Genomic DNA, 21957 nt, shown 5'->3' with positions numbered 1-21957 from the left:
TACCACAGTGCCTTCCAAAAAGGTTGCATCAGACCACCCTTGCCATCAGTGTATGACAGTGGTTTTTTTTGCAAATGTTGTATTGTGAACCTAGTCATATTGGAAATATTATACATTTGTTTTTAGTTTGTCTTACACGTATTCATTTCCCTTGACTGATCATTCTTCAGACAATTGGTTTGACCTGAGCTTAGGCTGTTTTGGACAAGTGTACCAATGCTGTCCTTTTTTACATGAAGACGGTGCCACTTACGATGCACTGTGAATGAATGCATTATCCCAGGTTCCCCATACTTCTCCAGCTGGTTCCTGAAGATTCTTAGATTCAAATAGAATGGCTTTTTGCCAGTGCAAATTGATACTTCAGCCCACAATGGTGTATTTTGTTTCCTTGTTGGTTAATGATAGAGCCAAGATTTAAACTTTTTCTCCATTAGATTTTATAATTTGATTCACAACAAATTATATTTTGTGTTTCTCAAATATTGTCCATAGCCAAGAACTCTTTTGAAAAAGAGTCGTTTTCATGTTTGTAATGCATAGATTATTGTTTGCTACTTAGCTGCTGTAATGCTTTTGCTTAGAAATTGTCACTAGCTAGTTATTAAATATCCATTATCGCTCATGCAGAATTAACTTCCACTTAAAACATTCCAGTTAAACACAACTTCATTGTAAACCCTTTAATCGGCTCCTTGTCCCTGCACGTGCAGCAGTCTCATTGAGCAGCGTGAGTCCTCAGCGTGGTCCTTAGTGGATCGCCCAGCTCATCATCTGAGATGCCGAGTAGTTAATACCTTAGAAACCTGGTGAGTCAAGATTGACAGTTTTCAGTTTAGCCCAACCACAAATTTTCTGGGATAACTGTTTGGGAAATGCCTTTTTGACAATTTGATATCTTACTGTTGTTTAATTTCACTGCCATTACTTCGCTTCTTTCCTGTCCCTAGAGTTTTGAATTCCACGTGATTTGTTGGTGGTTTTATGAATTTTACTTTGCCTGAGGTGATTTTCATCAAATGTTAATAGAAGGGACCTTAGAAATCATCTAATCTGATATTCTCCACTTATTTCACAAATGAAAAAATGGAAATACTTTTCCTGAAGCACCTGTTAGAATCTCTTGGCTCCTTGTTCAGTACTTGCTCTGTCTCAGTTTCACAAAATTCAATGTTAGGAATGATTTTTTTTAATATTAATTTTAGTTTATCCTGGATTTTGTTTTTGTTTAGAAGAGAAATTAACATTTTAAAATATGGTCTACGTGGGCCCACCCCGTGGTGCAGCAGTTACGTTCGAACATTCCGCTTCGGCGGTCCGGGGTTCGCTGGTTCGGATCCCGGGTGTGGACATAGCACCGCTTGGCAAGCCATGCTGTGGCAGGCATCCCACATATAAAGTAGAGGAAGATGGGCACAGATGTTAGCTCAGGGCCAGTCTTTCTCAGCAAAAAGAGGTGGATTGGCAGCAGATGTTAGCTCAGGGCTAATCTTCCTAAAAAAAAAAAAAAGATCTACCTATTAAAGTTTTTTTTTAATGAGAAGGAGATTAAAACTTGGCTCTGACCCATTTGGACTTGGTTGTTGCATTTGCAAAACATTTAGAATAGCACTACTTATTTAAAATTTTTTAATTTCTGGATTGTTTTAGTTTAGTGAGCATTAAAAATTGACAGGGGACAAGTTATGGGTTGTTTTATTTTTTTCCTTTTTCTTCCCAAAGCCCCCCAGTACGTAGTTGTATATTCTTCATTGTGGGTCCTTCTAGCTGTGGCATGTGGGACGCTGTCTCAGAGTGGTTTGATGAGCAGTGCCATGTCCACGCCCAGGATTCGAACCAATGAAACACTGGGCCGCCTGCAACAGAACGCACGAACTTAACCAGTTGGCCACGGGGCCAGCCCCAAGTTATGGGTTTTTTTTAGTTGTTAATCTGAAACCCTTTGGAGCTTTATTTTACATGAGTTTATTAGAAAGACTTTTCCAAAGATATATGAAAATGATATTTTTGGATTAACAGTGTTTTTGTGGCCAATATTGTAGTAAAGAGATTGTGTTGGAAAAAATGAATCAGATAAACTGGAAAGTAAAGCGTTTCCCTGTAGAGTCACTAGGCTGTACAGTATGTTTCAGCTTTAACAGATGATTCCATTACCTTCCTCTGGTCCTCTGTTGCATAGCGTGTGTAACTGTACGTTAAATACCTCTTGAGTACAAGTGTAGTTTTTAAAAGGTGTCTGTAAATTTCTTGTAAACTACTAGATTGCAAGATTTTGATGGTAGATAAATACTAATTGCATGAATGAATTTTAGTCTAAAACATTTTTTTACATTTTTACTGTTGTGGTAAAATATACATTACATAGAATTTACTGTTTTTACGTTTTACGTTTTTATGTAGTTCTGACATTAAGTACGTTTACATTGTCGTGCAACCATCACCACCATCCATCTCTAGAACTTTTTTGTCTTCCCAACTGAAACTCTTTACCCTTTAAACACTAATTCTCCATTCTTCCCAGCCTCTAGCAATCACCATTCTACTTTCTGTCTCTATGAATTTGACTGCTCTAGGTACCTCTTCTCATATAAGTGGAATCATATAATATTTATCCTTTTGTGACTGACTTCTTTCACTTAGCGTAATATTTTCAAGGTTCATCCATGTTGTAGCATGTGTCAGAATTTCCTTCCTTTTGAGGTGGGATAATATCCCATTATATTTATATACCATATTTTATTCATTGATTGGTGGACACTTAGGTTGCTTCCACCTTTTTGCTATTGTGAATAATGCTGCTATGAACATGGGTGTACAAATACCTGTTTCCCTGCTTTTGTTTCTTTTGGGTGTATATCCAGAAGTAGAAGTGCTGGATGATGTGGTAATTCTATATTTAATATTTTGAGGAGATTGGAACCATAATTACATATTATTATGTTTTCTACAGCACCTACACCACTTCACATTCCCACCAGCAGTGCACAGTAAGGATTCCAGTTTCTCCATAGCTTTGTCAGCACTTTTTTTGTATATAGTAGCCATCTTGATGGGTATGAAATGGTATCACATTGTGGCTTTTATTTGCGTTTCCCTAATGATTAGTGACAGTCTAAAACTTCTTACAGTTTAAACTCAGATTAACTCAAACCTTCTTTTTTAAAAAATATATTGAGTTCATTGGTGAGGGAGTGAGGAAACCAACATCCTCATACTCTGATAGTAGAAATATAAATAGGTACCAGCTTTTTGGAGGGGTGATTTGGTAATACATATCAAAACCTTACAATTTTTGGAGAGATAGTGGGCAAAGAAGTTGACCTTTTCTTATTAACACATAACATGAAATTTTCACAATTTCTGCAACCATTGACCTAGCAATTCTTTCAGAAATTTATCCTAAATCTATAATTAGGGATGTGTGCAAAGTTATAAGTATTATAGCAAACCATTGTAAACAACTTGAATGTCTCACATAGAAGACTGGGTAAATTCTGATTCAGTAGGCCTGGCAGTGGGAGTTGGGGAAGTAGGATCTGGGAATTGGCATTTTTCAGCATGTGCTCTGGATAATTCTGATAAATTTGGTCTCTAGACCACATTTAAGGAAGCTTTACTCATTACTTACATGCTTTAATTTCAGGTTCCGTGGTGTGCTAAGGCCCTATGCAGACTGGTCTTTGACTTCCCTATTCAGCCTTCTCTACAACTGCTTCCCAAACATCCTCCATCATGTTCCAGTCTAAGAGCCTTCTTATGCGACTTTTCACTCACACCGTTTTCTCCATCTGCCTTGCCTCTACTTCCCACCCCAGCTCTGCCTGGTGAAACCATACCCATCCTTCAGAGACCCACTTGTCTTCTGCAGTAAGCTTATACTTTCTTTTTCCCCCCAGCATTGTTGAGGCATAATTGACAGCTTCTACTTTTCAATTCATAGGAATATCTCTTTTCTTTCTCTGAGTATTTTCACATTTTGTACTTTTATACCATTCATTGTATTCTGTCATGAAATATGATTGTATTGGTGAACATGTTTTATATTTTCTACCTCGTACAAATTCATTCAGATCTTCTGTTTAATATAGCACAATTCATTGAGTGCTTTTTGTGTCCTGGGCATCGTACTAGGTGCTAGGGGCTCAGAATTTTTTAAAAACATAGACTTTCCGAGCCAGCCCTGATGGTGTAATGGTTAAGGTTTGGCGTGCTCCACTTCAGCGGCCCAGGTTTGGTTCCTGGGCATTCTGTGTCAGTGGCTCACATAGAACAACTAGACGGACCTGCAGCTAGAATATACAACTATGTACTGGGGCTTTGGGGAGAGAAGAAAACAGAACAAAACAAGACATGGACTTTCGTCTCACGGAACTCATAGTCCAGGAGAAGAAACCCATACCACTAACCTTGATTTAACAGCGTTAAGTCCTGATATTGGTGGAATGAAAAATTATTCTGGGCTTTCTGGGGAAGATATAATTGAGGAGGTCAAGGAAACTTGAAGTAAGCTAAATCTTAAAGGATGAAAATTTTTTCAGGTAGGAAATTGTGGAAAGAAAATTTAAAGTGGAGGAAAAGCAATGAGCAGAGATTCAAATTTATTAAATCACTCAGTGAATAGTTCTGAGTGCCAGGGATACAAGAACAAAGTCCTTTCTTAAATTCTGTTGGGGTGACAGATAAGGAACACATTAACAGATAAAAAATGTGTTAGGTAGTGTTAAGTACTCTGAAGGAAACAGGCAGGATAAGAGTGTAAGAGTGATGGAAAGATATTATTGTAAGTAGGTGGTCAGGGAAGGCGTCACCACCACAGGAGGTGACATCTGAAAAGAAGCGTAAATGAAGTGAGAGAGTAAACCCTGAGGATGCCCTGGGGAAGTGAGGTTAAGGGAGCGGAAAACAAATGCATGTGTGAAAATGGATAGTGTACATTGATGTAAAATATAAATATATTTTAAAATATGAAGTAAAACAAAATGAATGGTTTTTGTAAGACATTTAATTTTTGAAAAATAGATTTTTTGTTTAACATTAAAAAGTTTACAGGGGATGGGGGCCGGCCCAGTGGCACAGCGGTTAAGTGCGCACGTTCTGCTTCTTGGTGACCCTGGGTTCGCCGGTTTGGATCCCGGGTGTGGACGTGACACCACTTGGTAAATGCCATGCTGTGGTAGGCGTTCCACCTGTGAAGTAGAGGAAGATGGGCACGGATGTTAGCTCAGGGCCAGTCTTCCTCAGCAAAAAGAGGAGGATTGGCAGTAGTTAGCTCAGGGCTAATCTTCCTCAAAAAAAAAAAGTTTACAGGGGCTGACCCAGTGGCATAGTTGGTAAGTCTGTGCACTCTGCTTAGGTGTCCCAGGGTTTGCCAGTTCGGATCCTGGGTGTGGACCTACACAACACGCATCCAGCCATGCTGTGACAGGATCCCACATACAAAATAGAGGAAGATGGACAACAGATGTTAGCTCAGGGCCAATCTTCCTCACTAAAAAAAAAAGGAAGAAAGTTTACAATAGGGGGCTGGCCCCACGGCTCCATGGTTAAGTTCAGCACACTCTCTCCTTCAGCTGCCCAGGTTCTTGGGTTTGGATACCAGGCACAGATCTTTTTTTTTTTTTTTTTTTTAAAGATTGGCACCTAGGCTAACAACTGTTGCCAATCTTCCCCTTTTTTTTTTTTAATTTTTTTTTTTTTATTGTTTTCATTTTTCTCCCCAAAGGCCCCCAGTACATAGTTGTGTATGCTTAGTTGTGGGTCCTTCTAGTTGTGGCATGTGGGACGCTGCCTCAGCATGGCTCGATGGGCAGTGCCATGTCCACGCCCAGGATTCGAACGTAACACTGGGCTGTCTGCAGTGGAGTGCGCAGACTTAACCACTCGGCCACGGGGTCAGCCCCCTTTTTTTTTTTTTTTTAAGGATTGGCACCTGGGCTAACAACTATTGCCAATCTTTTTTTTTTTTTTTTTCTGCTTTATTTCCCAAACCCCCCGGTACATAGTTGTATATCTTAGTTGCAGGTCCTTCTAGTTGTGGGATGTGGGACGCCGCCTCAACGTGGCCTGATGAGCGGTGCCATGTCCGCGCCCAGGATCTGAACCCTGGGCTGCTGCAGCGGAGCGCGTGAACTTAACCACTCGGCCATGGAGCCAGCCCCAGGCACAGATCTGTACTACTTGTCCACCATCTCTGGTGGCGACCCACATCTAAGATGGAGGAAGATTGGCACAGATGTTAGCTGAGAGCTGATCTTCCTCAGCAAAAAAATAAAAAAAAGGTTTTTTAAGAATCTCAAGCAGACTTTATTCTGTAGGGCATGGAATGCCTTTCGAGATGTTTTCTTTAAAAAGGCAATATAAGGGCCACCCCCGTGGCCAACTGGTTAAGTTCACACGCTCTTCTCTGGTGCCCCAGGGTTTCCCCAGTTCGGATCCTGGACGTGAACCTGGCACCGCTCATCAGGTCATGTTGAAGTGGCGTCCCACATGCCACAACTAGAAGGACCCACAACTAAAGTATACAACTGTGTACTGGGGGGATTTGGGGAGGGGAAAAAAAAAGATTGACAATAGTTGTTAGCTCAGATGCCAATCTTAAAAAAAAAAAGCAATATATTTATTTGGTTCAAAAAACCAGACAATATAAAAAGATACATAATCAAGAGTCTTCACCCTCCTCATCCTCCTTAGTCTCCTCCCCCCATTTCATTACGGGTTTTTTTTGTTTTTTGGGTTTTTTAAGGAAGATTAGCCCTGAGCTAACATCTGCTACCAATCTTCCTCTTTTTGCTGAGGAAGACTGGCCCTGAGCTAACGTCCGTGCCCATCTTCCTCTACTTTATATGTGGGACGCCTACCACAGCATGGCTTGCCAAGCGGTGCCATGTCCGCACTGGGGATCCGACTGGGCGAACCCCAGGCCACCAAAGCAGAACGTGCGCACTTAACCACTGCGGCACTGTGCCGGCCCCTCTTTTTTCAAATATATCCTTGTGTTTCTTTATAGAAATATAAGCAAAAACACAGATTGTTGTTTTTTCCTCTTTATATAAAAGGCATATAATATATAAACTTATAGACCTTGCTGTTTTCACTAATTAAATGTCTTGGATATCTTTCTATGCAAGGAGAATATTCTTCATTATTTTTTACACCCACGTGATAGTCTGTGTAGATAGATCATAGTGCATTTAGCCATTCTCTTGACAGTGGAGCTTTGAGTTGCTTGTAGAAACAGTGCTATAGTGTGATTATTCCCAAAAGTGAGATTACTGGGTCAAAGGATAGATGCATTTGTAAATTTGTTAGATATTGCCTAACTGCCATCAGAGGTTATAGCACTCCCATCAACAATGTACGAGAGCGCTTGTTTCTCCACAGCCTTCCGAACTTTTGGATTTTTGCCAATGTGATAAGAGAGGAGTTGTATTTCAAAGTAGTTTGTTTTATTATTGAGATATAATTCACATGCCTTAAAATTCATCCTTTAGTGTATAATTCAGTGGTTTTTAATGTTTTCTCGAGGTTGTGTAACTATCACCACGATCTAATTCCAGAATATTTTCATTATCCCAAAAAGATGCCACATACCCATTAATAGTCGCATCCCATTTCCAGTAGCCCCTGACAGCCACTAATCTACTTTCTGTCTCTGTGGATTTGCCTGTTCTGGACATTTCATATAAATGGAATCATACAATACGTGGCTTTGTGGCTTTTTTGTGTCTGATTTCGTTCACTTGGCATTATGTTTTCAGAGTTCATCTGTGTTGTGTATCTTTTTTAAGGGGAATTTGTGTTTGTTTCGTTTTGTTTCCTGTGGAATGTCTGTCTGTGTCCCTTGCCCATTTTCTATTGGATTGTTGGTTGTCTTTTTCGTAGATTTAGGGGGAGGGGACTCTTTATATACTAGAGGGATTAGCTCTCTGCCTATAAGAGTTACTAAAAACTTTCTCCCCAGTTCATTGTTTTTCAGTATTGGTTATGGTGTTTGTTTTGTTTTTCTAACATTGGAGACTTTTTTTTTTTGGAGGAAGACTGGCCCTGAGCTAACTGCTGCCAATCCTCCTCTTTTTGCTGAGGAAGACTGGCCCTGAGCTAACATCCGTGTCCACCTTCCTCTACTTTATATGTGGGACGCCTACCACAGCATGGCTTGCCAGTGGTGCCATGTCTGCACCCTGGATACGAACCAGCGAACCCTGGGCCACCAAAGTGGAACGTGCGCACTCAACGGCTGCGCCGCCAGGCCGGTCCCCCCTCTATGGCTTTTTAATGCCTAAATTTTAGTTGTTTTCACAAAATTGGGATAATTCTGTTTTGTATCTTATGGTTTCAGTTAATATATCATGAACATTTTTCTAAATGTTTAAATTAATTTATCGAACAGATTTATTTATTTATTTTTTAAAGATTTTATTTTTTTTCCTTTTTCTCCCCAAAGCCCCCCAGGTACACAGTTGTATTATATTCTTCGTTGTGGGTCCTTCTAGTTGTGGCATGTGGGACGCTGCCTCAACATGGTTTGATGAGCAGTGCCATGTCCATGCCCAGGATTCGAACCAATGAAACACTGGGCCGCCTGCAGTGGAGCATGCGAACTTAACCACTCGGCCACAGGGCCAGCCCTGAACAGAGATTTATTGAGAACCTACCACCCTCTGCTGGGCCGTGGGGTTTTAGATACTGGAGATAAAAGAACAAAATCCTGTCTTTGGGGAGCTTACATTCTATAAACAATAAAATTATAAAATAAAAATTACATATATTATGTGAGGGTTAAGTGTTATAACGAAAATTAAAGCTGAGTAAAAGGTCTGGAGAATGACAGATGTTAATTTAGAGGGAAGTGGTCTGGGGAAAGTATCATTAAGGAGGTGACTTTTGAGCAAAGACTTGAATGAAGTGAGAGAGCCTTGCCAATATCTATGAAAAGAGTGTTCAAAGCAGTGAAAATAGCAAGTGCAGAAGTCTTGAGGCAAAACCTTGGCATATTTGGTGTGATCTGAGAAACAGTGAGGATGCAGGTATTCCTGAGTCAGAATGGGCAGGAGGGAGAATGCAGTGAGATGAGAAAGTGAACTGATGGCTATATGATAAAGGGTATTGTAGACTGTGGTAAAGAGTTTGGGTTTTATTCCAAGAGAGTTTTGAGCAGAATAGGGACATGATCTGACTTACTTCCTAAAAGCTTTACTCTGGTTGCTTTTTGGAGAGTAGGTTTGAATGGGATGAGTATAAAAGCTAGGGGACCAGTTAGAAGATTTTTACAAGAATCTGGTTAGAGATGAAAGTAGCTTGGATTAGAGTGGTGGCAGTGGAGGTAAAGAAGTGGTTGGACTATGGATATATTTTGAAGATAGAACTGACAGGATTTGCTGATGGTTTGGCTATGGAGTGAGAAAAAAAAGTGTCAGGTTGACTTGAAGATTTTGGCCCAAGAAACTGCCTGAGTGTAGTAGAGCCATTTACTGAGACTGGGAAATCTGAAGATGGAGGTAGGTCTTTGGCGGATGGAAGGGTTGGTTTGGGGTATGTTAAATTTCAGATCCGAAGTTAAAGAGACATGTTAGAGTAAATGGGACATTATTTACAGCTTGAATTCTGGTAGAGGGACCAGCAAAGAACATTGAAAAGGAGAGGCTAACAAGATAGGATAAAAATCAGGATATGTGTTTAGAGGTTTGGAAAGGAGAAGGAGGCTGAAATAGAAACTGAAAAATAATAGACAGGATAATAGGGTATCAGGGAGGCCAAGTGAAAAAAAGAAATATTTCAAGGAGGAAGGAGTTATCACTTACCAAATATGGCTTAAAAGATGGCTAAGAAAATTGACCACTGAATTTGGCAGTTTAGAAGTTGTCAGTGTCAATAAGGTAGTTTTGGTAAATTGATGGTAAGAAGGCTTATTGGTGTGTGTAGTGTTCCATCATGTGGATGTTACCATAGTTTATTCACCATCATCAATTATTAGTCATTTAGGTAATTTTCATAGGAAGTTTTCAATTCTTCAGATATTTCAGATACTCAGATTTAGGTGCACGTGATGTATTTGATAGCATCATAAAGTAATAATTCATAGATTGATGACTTATTAGATATTGGAGTTAAGAGAATATAGTATAGTGAAAACAGAAGACTTCGAAGTTTAACCTGTTGAACCAACCTGTGCCAGTAGCTGTGACTTGACTTAGTTACTTTTCTGAACCTGTTTCTTATCTAAAAGGTAAGATTTTGTGAGGAAATGAACACTCAGTTTAGTTAGTTCCTGGCACATACGTGTTCAGTAAATCCTGAATTGTGTTTTGTTGTTTGTTTTATAGGGAAAGTAAGGATTGCTTTCTGAAAAAAGTCAAAATGTTAATTGGTAATGGAAGTCTAGGAGGTAAGTTTTTGGGATATAGGGGAAGAAGAAAAGAATTAGTTCTTTTGGGAACAGGTTCCAATTGATAAGACATCCATATGGAGATTTTTCAGTGGTAAGAGAGAGAATAGGGGCCAGCCTAGTGGCACAGTGGTTAAGTGCGCAAGTTCCACCTCAGCGGCCCGGGGTTCGCAGGTTCAGATCCCGGGTGTGGACATGGCATCGCTTGGCAAGCCATGCTGTAGTAGGCGTCCAACATAAAATAGAGGAAGATGGGCATAGATGTTAGCTCAGGCCAGTCTTTCTCAGCAAAAAGAGGAGGATTGGTGGCAGATGTTAGCTCAGGGCTGATCTTCCTCAAAAACAAACAAAAAAAGAATAGGGGAAGATACCTGAATTTTAATGATTTCTAATTTAACTCCATTGTGATCAAAACACATACTTTGTATGATTTGAACCATTTTAAGTGTATTGAGGCTTTCGTTATGCTCCAGAATATGGTCTATCTCAGTAAATGTTCTCTGTGTCCCTGGGAAAAAAGATGAATTCTTCTGCTGTTGGTACATGTACTCTGTCAATTGTTGATAGTATTGTTTGTCTTTTATACATTTACTGTTTTTTCTCTATTTGTTCTGTGCATTATTGAGTGAGGGGTGTTGAAATTTCCAGCTATTAATTGTGGATTTGTCTGTTGCTCCTCTTAATTCTGTCAGTTTTTGCTTCATCTCTTTTGAAGTTCTGTTAATATATGTATAAGCGTTTAGGAATTTTATGTCCTATTGGTGAAATGATCCCTTTATCATTATGAAAGGACCTTTTTTATTTCAGGTAATATTCCTTGCTCTGAGATCTACTTTGTCTGACATTAATATATAGTCACTCCAGATTTCTTGTGATTATTGTTAGCATGTTACATCTTTTTCTGTATTTTTGCTTTTAATCTCTTTGTGGCTTTATATTTAAAGTGGGTTTCTTATAGGCAGCATATAGTTGGATCTTGTTTATATAATCCGGTCTGACAATCTCTGCCTTTTAATTGGAATGTTTAGACCATTTACGTTTAATGTGGTTATTGATATGGGTTTAAATCTACCATCTTCCTATTTGTTTTTTTGTCTCATTTTTTTAAAAGTCTTAAATTTTTTATATTTTTGAGAAAGATCAGCCCTAAGCTAACGTCTGCTGCCAATCCTCCTCTTTTTGCTGAGGAAGACTGGCCTTGAGCTAACATCTGTGCCCATCTTCCTCTACTTTATATGTGGGACGCCTACCACAGCATGGCTTGCCAAGCAGGGCCATGTCCACACCCGGGATCCGAACCGGCGAACCTCAGGCCACCAAAGTGGAACATGCAAACTTAACCGCTGTGCCACTGGGCCAGCCTGGTCTCATTTATTTTTTATGATTCCATATTATCTCCTTTGTTCACTTATTAGCTATAACATTGTTTTGTTATTTTAGGGGTTGATTTAAGGTTTACTGTATCCTTCTTTAACTTATCACAGTCTGTGTTCGAATAACATTAAACCACTTCCTGTATAGTATAATAACCTTACAACAGTATATTTCCATTTCTTCTCCCTCAGCCTTTTGGGGTATTATTTTCATGCTTTTACCTCTATGTAAAAGAAGTATGTATAAAAAGTACATCATAAATCTCACAATAAGTTGTGGCTGTTTTAAATAAGAAAAGATATCAGATGTCTTTTATACTTATGTGTTCTTCATTCCTTTGTGTAGAATAAAATTTCCATCTGATGCTAATTTTTTTTTCCCCTGAAAGACTTCTTTTAACATTTCTTGTGGTGCTCACTTGCTGGGGATAACTTTTTTCAGCTTTGGTATGTCTGAAAAAGTCTTTATTTCATCTTATTTTTTAACAACTTTATTGAGGTATAATTGACATAACAATAAATTACACATAAAGTATATGGTTTGGTGTGTTTTGACGTACGTATGCACCCATAAAACCATCACCACAATCACTTATCCATCTTACCCAAAAGGTTCCTCCTACCCCTTGGTAATCCCTCTTTCTTATCCCTCCCTGCACCCTACCCACAACTCATCCATGGGCAGCCACTAACCTGCTTTCTGTTTTTATAGTTGGCACTTTCTAGAATTTTATATAAATAGAATCATACAGTGTGTGCTCTTTTTCACCTGACTTCCTTCATTTCACCTAATTATTTTGAGATTCATCCATGCAGTACATATTAATAGTTTATTCTTTTTGTTGCTAAGTGGTATTCCATTGTATATGAGTATATCACAATTTGTTTATTCAGCAACCTGCTGATGGACATTTGTGTTGTTTCCAGGTTTTGGCTATTACAAATGAAATTGTTATGAACATTTATGTGCAAATGATTTTACAGACATATGGTTTCACTTGTTGAATAAATGCCCAGGAGCAGAATGGCTGGATCATTGGTAGGTATATGTTTAGCTTCTACGAAACTGCCAATCTATTTTCCAAAGTGGTTATACTATTTTACATTTCTATTCATAGTGTATGAGAGTACCAGTTTCTCTACATCTTCACCAACACTCAGTATGGTCAGTCTTTTTAATTTTAACTGTGGTAAACAGGTTGCTTATAGTATTTATTTTTTGTTTCCTCTTTGTTCTCCTTTTTGTTTTTTTGTTTTCCTGGTTTCCTGTAGGTTACTTGAACATCTTTTAGAATTCCATTTTGATTTATCTACAGTGTTTTGAGCATATCTCTTTGTATAGCTTTTTTAGTGGTTGTCTAGGTATTACATTGTATATACATAACATGTTGCAATCTACTGGTGTCACATTTTACATATTCAAGTGAAGTATAGAAATCTTAACTCCCTGTACGTATGTTTACCCTCCCCCGTTTATAATTTAAATATTTTCTCTACATACATTGAGAACTACATTAGGTAGTGTTATAATTTTTGCTTCAGTCATCAAACATAATTTAGAAAGCCCAAAGAGATGGAAAGTCTATTATATTTACCCATATTTTTACTCTTTCTTCTTCTTTCCTGATATTCCAAGATTCCTTACCAACAAATTCTGTTAGTTTCCCTTCACCTGAGATTATCTTGGTTTCTCCTTAATTCCTGAAGGATGTTTTCACTAGATGTAGAATTCTGGATTGACAGTATTTTACTAAAGCCCTTGAAAAATGTAGTGTACCTCTGCCTTCTAGCCTCCATAATTTCTGATGAGAAATCCTCTGTCATTTAAATTAATTTTCTTCTATTAGTGAAATGTTTCTCCCTCGCTGCTTTCATGTATTTTTCTTTGTCTTTAACTTACAGAAAGTTGTCTTGACATGAATTTCTTTAGGTTTATCCTGTTTGCTCTTTGCTCACTTGAATCTGTAGATTTGTGTCTTTTGCCAAATTTGGGGAATTTTCAGCCCTTATTTCTCTGAATACCCTTTTACCCCCATCTTCTTTGTGTTCTCCCTCTGTAACTCTGATGACATGAATGTTAGATCTTTTATTGAGTCCTGCACATCTCTGAAGCTGTGTTCTTTTCCTTTTTCCCCCAGTCTCTTTTCTCTCTGTTGTTCAAATTGGGTAATTTCTATTGTTCCATCTTCAGGTTCACTGATTCTTTTCACTGCCCTTTCTCTTCTACTGTCAGTCCCATCCACTGAGTTTGTTTATTTTGGTGATCGTCTTTTTCAGAAAATTCCATTTGGTTCTTATATCTTTTCTTTCTGAGACTTTGTACTTTTTCTTTCAAGTGTGTTCATGATTGCTCGTTGAAGCATTTTTATGAAGGCTGTTAAAATCCTCATCATATAATTCTACTATCATGTCATCCTGGTATTGTCTGTTCAAGTTAAGATTTTCCTGGTTCTTGGTGTGACACGTGACTTTTTATAGAAACTTGTATATTGTTTTTTTTTAAGAGATTCTAGATCTTACTTGAATATTCTCTATTTGCAAATCTCCTCTGATAATTCTCTGACAGGGCAGAGGGGGTACTGTCTTATTACTGCCAGCTGGGGTGGAAGTCCAGGTTCCCCTCTTGGCTCCCTTGACACTGAGGGATGGTGATGGGCTCTTTGTTACCGCTGGGTTGGTGACTGTGGGAGTTCATACTTCGCTGATACTGGCTGGGAGGTGCAGGGGTGCCTCATTACTGCTCCTCTTCCCACCTCCACTGACACCATGGGGAGGTGACCTCGTTACCACTGGACAGTGGTAAAAATCCTGACTCTCTGCTAGGCCTCCTCTGACACCTCCCCCGTGGGGAGGATCATCTTTGTTTTTGAAAGATCATTTTGCTGGATATAGAATACTGTTTTTTTCTTTCAGTATCTTAAATGTGTTGCTCTGATATCTGGCTTACATTGTTTCCATTGAGAAATCTGTCATTCTCGTCTTTGTTCTTATCTAAAGTGTCTTATACCTGAGATTTCTGGTTAAGTTTCTGGTTCTGTTTTTCACCAAATTTGAAAATTTTGGGCCGCTATCTCTACAAACATTTTTGCTGCTCCCTCCCTTTTTCTGGGATTGTAATAACACTTATTAGGCTGCTTAGTTGTTTCACAGCTTACTGATGCTCTGTTCACTTTTTTCCTGTCCTTTTTCTCTCTGTTTTATCCTGGATAGTTTCTGTTGCTGTGCCTTCAAGTTTTAAATCTTAAGCATTGTCTCATCTCAGATGTAGTTTTCATCTCTAGAAGTTCAGTTTCAGTCTTTTTTATATCTTCCATGTCTCTCTTTATCATGTTCATGCTTTCTTCTACTTTCTTGAACACATGGAATGTGTTTGTAATAGCTGTTTTAATAATGTCCTTTTATACTACTTCTAGCTGTGTCATTGCTGGATCTATATCTATTGATTTTTTTTCTCCTTATGGATCATATTTTCTTGTATGCCTGGTAATTTTTTATTGGATGCCAAATAGTGTGTATTTTATGTTGTTGGCTTCTGGTTTATGTTTTTTGTATTTAAATATTTTTGAGCTTTGTTCTGGATTCATTTAAGTTCTGAAAACAGTTTGATTCTCTGAGGCTTGCTTTTAAACTTCATTGGGGGGAGGGTGGCAGAAAACCTTTAGTCAAGCACTCATTTCCCCCTCTTCTGAGGCAGTACCCTTCTGAGTACTCTATTTGATGCCCCATGTGTTAGGGTGTCTCCAGTCTGGCTAGTAGGAACACAAATTTTATTCCTGGCCCTATGTGATATCTTGGGCGTTTTCAATATGTTCCCTCCTAGTTCTTTTTTTCTTTTAAAGATTGGCACCTGAGCTAACAACTGTTGCCAATCTTCTTTTTTTTTTCTTTTGTCTGCTTTTTCTCCTCAAATCCCCCCAGTACATAGTTGTATATATTTTTTAGTTGTAGGTCCTTCCAATTGTGGCATGTGGGACGCTGCCTCAACGTGGCCTGATGAGCAGTGCCATGTCCGCGCCCAGGATCTGAACCGATGAAACCCTGGGCCACCAAAGCTGAGCACAGGAACTTAACCACTTGGCCTCGGGGCCGGCCCCTCCCTCCTAGTTCTTGTCCCTTCCTTGGGTAGTGTCCTCACATACATTCACTGATCAGTACTCAGCTGAAGACCGAGGAGACCCCTCTAGAGATCTCCTGAGTTTGCTCCCTGTGCAGCTCTCTCCTCTCCAGTACTCTGCCCTGTGAATTCTAGCTACCTTGGCATCTCCGAAGTAGAGATGTTGCTCCTCCAAAGTAGAGGCCTGTCCTGTGTCTCCTCAGTTCGGTGAGTGTGCCAGGCTCTGTTTAGGTTCCCGCCACCTGCTCTGCAGCCTAGAAGCTCTCCATGCTTGCAGTGAGTTGGGGCAATCAGACGTCTCACCTGTTGGTTTCCCTTGTCTCAGACAGCCCTGTCTTGTGCTGCCTGTTGCCTAATGTCTGATAATATTGCTTCATATATTTTGTCTGGTTTTTAAATGGGAAGAGAAGAGAGTTGAAAGCATTTCCATCTGTTGCATTTCTTTTCTTCAGTGAAGAATAATGTAAGAGCATGTGAAAATTTGGAATTGAGCTGGGATTGGAGATTTAAGATAGAAGTTTTGAAGAGAAAATTGTGGGAAATGGGAAAGGGAGACAACTAGGGAAAAGTAAGCAAATGGTTTCCTGAAAGATGTTGAACTGAGATTAGGAACTAAAACTTTTAAGTAAAAATGATTAGTTTCTAAGCCAGTGTGTTACTTAACACCTGACTCCATAAGACATCCTGTTTTCTGCTTAAACTGTCCAGTGAACCAGGGTTCACTGCCTCATGAGGTTGCTTATTCCTTTTTTGGACAGGCTGATGCAGTGGGAATCTAGGAGAAAAAATATGCATAGAAGAGATTGTAATAAAGAGTATAAAGCAGATCCCACAGGAATGCATTTATTCGTTTGTTTACCAAACATTTATTTAGCAGGTCATTGGGCTAAGTTCTAGGGAAGCAGAGGTGAAGGATGTGGTGTCTAACATCTAGGGGCTCCCAGTCCATTTAAGGGGATAAGACAAAAAGTTGGCAGCATCACTGGTAGTAATGGTAATAATGGTGCTTTTCTTGAGGCCAGGCACAGCTCTGAGCACTTCATATGTATACATCTGTGTATCTCCCCTTTCAGAAGTATCATCATCTCAGACTGCTGTCCCCTGAACTCAATTTTCCAACTTCTCTAGTCCATATCCTCAATGCCCAAATAAGTTATCCTACTTAATTAAATAATTTTTGTTGAAGATAGCCTTTTCCTAGTTTTATTCTTCCTTCCCAACTTCCAAGAAACGTTGCAGTTCTTTTGGGTTTTGTTTTTTGGTGAAGAAGACTAGCTCTGAGCTAACATATGTTGTCAATCTTCCTCTTTTTGCTTGAGGAAGATTGTCACAGAGCTAACATCTGTGCTCATCTTCCTCTATTTTGCATGTGGGATGCCACCACAGCATGGCTTGATGAGTGGTGTACAGGTCTCCGCCAGGATCCAAACCCACGAACCCCGGCTGGCAAAGTGGAGTGCACAAACTTAACCATTATTCCACTGGGCCGCCCCCTGTTTTTGTTTTTTAACTTTCAATTCATTGTACACATAAGATCTTAAACTCTGAAATTTCACCCTTTGATCTTTGTAAGTTTATTATTTAGTTAATTCTGATCCCAAAGATTAGGATAAGGTCCCCTCTTCCTTGTTCACATGGAACCTGTACATAGGTCATCTGTAATGTACTTCTTCACTAGTGGTTGAGAGCCCAGACTCTAGCAAGACAGGCTGACCTCAAATTCTGGCTTCACCACTTCATAACTGGATGATCTTAGGCAAATTTTATAAACTTTCTGGACCTCATTTCTTCCTCTTTAAAATAGATCTAATCATATAATCTACCTCTTGAGATAATCCAAATAATGTGGTTTACATTTAATCTTGGTTTTTTTTTTTAAGATTTTATTTTTTCCTGTTTCTCCCCAAAGCCCCCCAGTACATAGTTGTATATTCTTCGTTGTGGGTCCTTCTAGTTGTGGCATGTGGGACGCTGCCTCAGCGTGGTTTGATGAGCAGTGCCATGTCCATGCCCAGGATTCGAACCAACGAAACACTGGGCCACTGAAGCAGAGTGGGCGAACTTCACCACTCGGCCACGGGCCCAGCCTCTACATTTAATCTTCAAAAATCCTATGAGTTCTGTTTCACAGAAAAATGCAGGGCCGGCCCCGTGGCCGAGTGGTTAAGTTCGCACGCTCCGCTTCAGCGGCCCGTGGTTTCACCGGTTCTGATCCTGGGCGCGGACATGGCACCGCTCATCAGGCCATGTTGAGGCGGCGTCCCACATGCCACAACCAGAAGGACCCACAACTAAAATATACAACTATGTACTGGGGGGCTTTGGGGAGAAAAAGCAGGAAGAAAAAAAAAGATTGGCAACAGTTGTTAGCTCAGGTGCCAATCTTTAAAAAAAAAAAAGAAAAATGCAATAAACTTTGACTTGATCCTGTTAGGATATAACTGATAGAAAACTCTTCAAATATAAAGAATTTAGGAAGGAATTACATATTACCATATTGATGTCAACTGGTTTTTTAAATTATATTTTCTAGTGCAACACAGGGTAGATTTGTAATTTTAGTTATTTGGAAAATAGACTAAAAATAGCACATTTGGTTTCTGTCCAATAAATGTTACATAAGCAAACACGATTTTCTTAAGTATGTATTTTCTTTGTGTATGTGTGAATCCTTTTGAATTATGGGCTACTATGAATCGCAATATTCTTTATTTAAAAAGCCATCCTAGAAAGATTAACTTTTCTACCTTAATTTATTCTAGAAATTGACTGATGTGACTATATAAAAATAATAAAATTTGAAGGAAGACAACAGACTGAGGTATTTATATTAAATGTCAAATGGTTAATGTCTGTACTATATTAAGAACACATTCTGCAGATAAATGGGCAAAAAGATAGAAATAGATAATCCACAAAGAGGGAAGAATATGGGGGAAGTGTATCCTGCTATATTAAAAACATGCAGGGGCTGGCCCAGTGGCACAGCGGTTAAGTTTGCATGTTCCACTTCAGTGGCCTTGGGTTCGCCCATTTGGATCCCGGGTGCGGACATGGCACAGCTTGGCAAGCCATGCTGTGGCAGGCGTCCCAGATGTAAAGTAGAGGAAGCTGGACACAGATGTTAGCTCAGGGCCAGTCTTCCTCAGCAAAAAGAGGATTGGCAGCAGATGTTAGCTCTGGGCTAATCTTCCTCAAAAGAAAAAAAAAAAAAATTGGGGGCTGGCCCCATGGCCAAGTGGTTAAGTTCACACACTCTGCTTTGACAGCCCAGGGTTTCACTGGTTTGGATCCTAGACGCAGACATGGCACTGCTTGTCAGGCCACGCTGAGGTGGTGACCCATATGCCACAACTAAAAGGACCCACAACCAAAATATACAACTATGTTCTGGGGGGATTTGGGGAGAAAAAGCAGGAAAAAAAACCATACAAATTGAGGGGCTGGCCTGGTACCATAGTGGTTAAGTTTGCACACTCTGCTTCGTGGCCTGGGCTCCAGTGGGTTCAGATCCTGGATGCAGACCTACATACCACTCACCAAGCCATGCTGTGGCAGTGTCCCACATAGAAAATAGAGGAAGATTGGCATAGATGTTAGCTTGGCAATAGTCTTCCTCAAGCAAAAAAGAAAAAGAGGAAAATTGGGCAACAGATGTTAGCTCAGGGCTAATCCTCCTCACTGAAAAAGAAAGAAAAATGCAAAAAAAAACCCCACATACAAATTGACACAATTGTGGAATACCATTTTGCATCTAGTGAAGTAGCGTAACAAACAATAATGATGATCATGGTCGAGGGGAAATTGTAACCATTTGTTGTCAGGCGTTATAAATTACTAGGACTTTTTTTAGAAAGTCAAATGACAGTACAAACCAAGAACCATGCAGCTTTACAATTTCCTTTGACCTAATAATACCACTTCCTGGAATTTGTCTATAGATAAATTCAACCAAAGCATAAAGGATACATTCAAGAAGATACTAAGTATAAAAGTACATATAAATCATTTGAGGCTTTCCTAATTAGCAAAAAACATTTAGGTATTTGGCATCCTCCCACCTCTCTCCACCATTGGTTACATGCTCCCATGTCATTTTCCATTCATAGATGGAGTATGGAAATGACTTTTATTTTTTCATGAGAGCCGTTCACAGGTTAAGTGCATGCTCTCAGTCCCTACTCTATAACCCAGTGTGTTTGCTGAAGCAGGGAAGTCAGAGAAGACTATGCCCTGAATCTTAGGTTTCTGAGATCAAAGCAAAAAAATAGTTCCAGAAGAAAGGGAACTTGAGTAGAGCAGGAACACAGTGAGACCACGCTTGGCAGTGACACAGTCTGCTTAGAAATGTCAATTCAAGAACCCAACATTCTACTCCTTCAGTTTTTCCTGTCTGCACCTCTCTCTCTCTCCCTTTCTCGTGTCCTCCCATCCCCCAGTGCAGTAATATACTCTGATATTTAATCCATATTTAAGCATTCTCTTAGTGCTTGCAAAGAGAGGAAGGGGATTTGGAAAAAGGAAGACTATCAAAGAAAATCCTACTGAATTTTCAGTAGATCAAAACAGTGGTGATGCTCCCATTCAGTTTGCGAAGGAAGAGCATGGTTATTTTAGAAAGAAAATTGCCTATCACGCATTTTATGAGATGCTGGAGTTAAGTTACTAAACACATCACTTATACTCAAGGTATGGGTATAGGGTGCTGTGGCACTTACGAATGCTCGTGGAAAACCAGGCTCTAAGGGGTCAGCATTTTCTAGGCCTACAGCTTAACCAGTATACAATACTTCTCTGTGTATTTAAATGGCTGCTTTATGACTCACATAAGCTTTCAAGAGCTTATCGACCAATTCATCTTCCCTCCAAAAAGTTGGATTATTGTATGAGATGCTGAACTGCTGAGAAATTCCTTCATAGCAATAATTATTAAAAAGCTATCCATTTGTCTTTGGTGTGGATGGAGGTGTAGAGGATGCATTTTCTAACTAATTAACACGTGCGCTTCCATGATTTTGGCTTATTGGAACAAATAGAATTTCAGGCTTTGGGGGAAATGCTTTAGATGTGGCATTTGGAAAAACTCTGAGTCTGAACTTGTGGATATGAATCATTATGGAGTTCTATGTAAGAAACGTGGTTTATGTCACCATTTAAAGATTACATATTGTTTACTTCTTGTTTTGTGGTTTTGTAGCTTGTGTATTCAGTGAGAGGAGAAGGTGGTGTTCAGTTGGACATCAAGGCTGGAAATGGGAGTTGTACTTGAAGTCTTATGGGCACATCTTTGTGTGGTCAGATTCTTATGTAAATCTTGATACTTGCATGTTATGTGGATGCCTGCACTTACTTTTCTCTTCTTCACTGACCTTTTGGAAATTGTGCCAGGTTTTTTCCGTGTCTTACCGAAAACAATTTTTATTAAGTTACTATGAAAACATAACACTCAGAGATTCTTTTACATTTATTTATTGTTAAATGGTAGTAAATGAACAAAGTTGGCATGTTATGGATGACTCTTGGCCATAGCTGTTCAAAGTTGGCAGAAAGTAATGAGCAATTGTTTGTCCTGGTTTTTTTTTTTTTTTTTTTTTAATCACAATACAGATGCAGGTGTTTTCTTTCTCTGGGCCGTTGAATCTGTAAATCACCTCCTGTGGATGCTGGTGTCCCACTGACGGAGAGCCAGCTGTTGGGTGTTTTAACTAAACAGCTTGCTCCTAGTTGGCTGCTCAGATCCCAGCGACCTTGCCTGCTCCAGGGAATAGAGAGGGAATAGAGCACTCAGGGTGAGGATTTCCACAAGGCCTTTGTGACCGGGTTTAAACTTGTTGAGAGTTTTCTGCTTTGGCTTTTTCCTTTAGGTGCTGGAGTTCATATGCTTCAGATTTTCATGAATGATTCATCTTCTTGTCATATTTTTACGTAGTTTCTCCTACCACATGTATTGGGAGGGGGAAACAGTGGTAGCAAACTCATGCCTGTTTCTTTCTCATGCTGATTGATTCCTATGGTACATAGAAAACTGTTTCTTCCTGAAAATGGCATTTTAGTGATTGATTGTTTTCTGTGGGAGGAAACTTATG

At 39.4% G+C, this 21957-nt stretch overlaps 1 protein-coding gene across 7 annotated transcripts in view; it reads left to right on the top strand.

Moving 5' to 3' along the window:
• The window catches only part of GJC1 (gap junction protein gamma 1), a 44753-nt gene that overhangs the window by 15506 nt on the left and 7290 nt on the right, over positions 1-21957 (top strand). The window contains exons 1-4 of one of the 7 annotated variants that reach the window (XM_046677746.1): positions 3680-3867; positions 10323-10384; positions 12685-12796; positions 21479-21660. The exons of 3 other annotated variants lie outside the window; for them this stretch is intronic. The gene's annotated coding sequence lies outside the window, so the exon portion shown is untranslated. Of the gene's footprint in view, positions 1-719; positions 810-3679; positions 3868-10048; positions 10226-10322; positions 10385-12684; positions 12797-21478; positions 21661-21957 lie in introns of those variants that run through there. 3 more of the 7 variants (XM_046677747.1, XM_046677748.1, XM_046677749.1) reach the window with 3 other exon arrangements.

This window comes from Equus quagga, chromosome 11 (assembly GCF_021613505.1).
Source record: "Equus quagga isolate Etosha38 chromosome 11, UCLA_HA_Equagga_1.0, whole genome shotgun sequence".
Classification (NCBI taxonomy): domain Eukaryota; kingdom Metazoa; phylum Chordata; class Mammalia; order Perissodactyla; family Equidae; genus Equus; species Equus quagga.
This window is presented reverse-complemented; position numbering and strand designations above follow the sequence as displayed.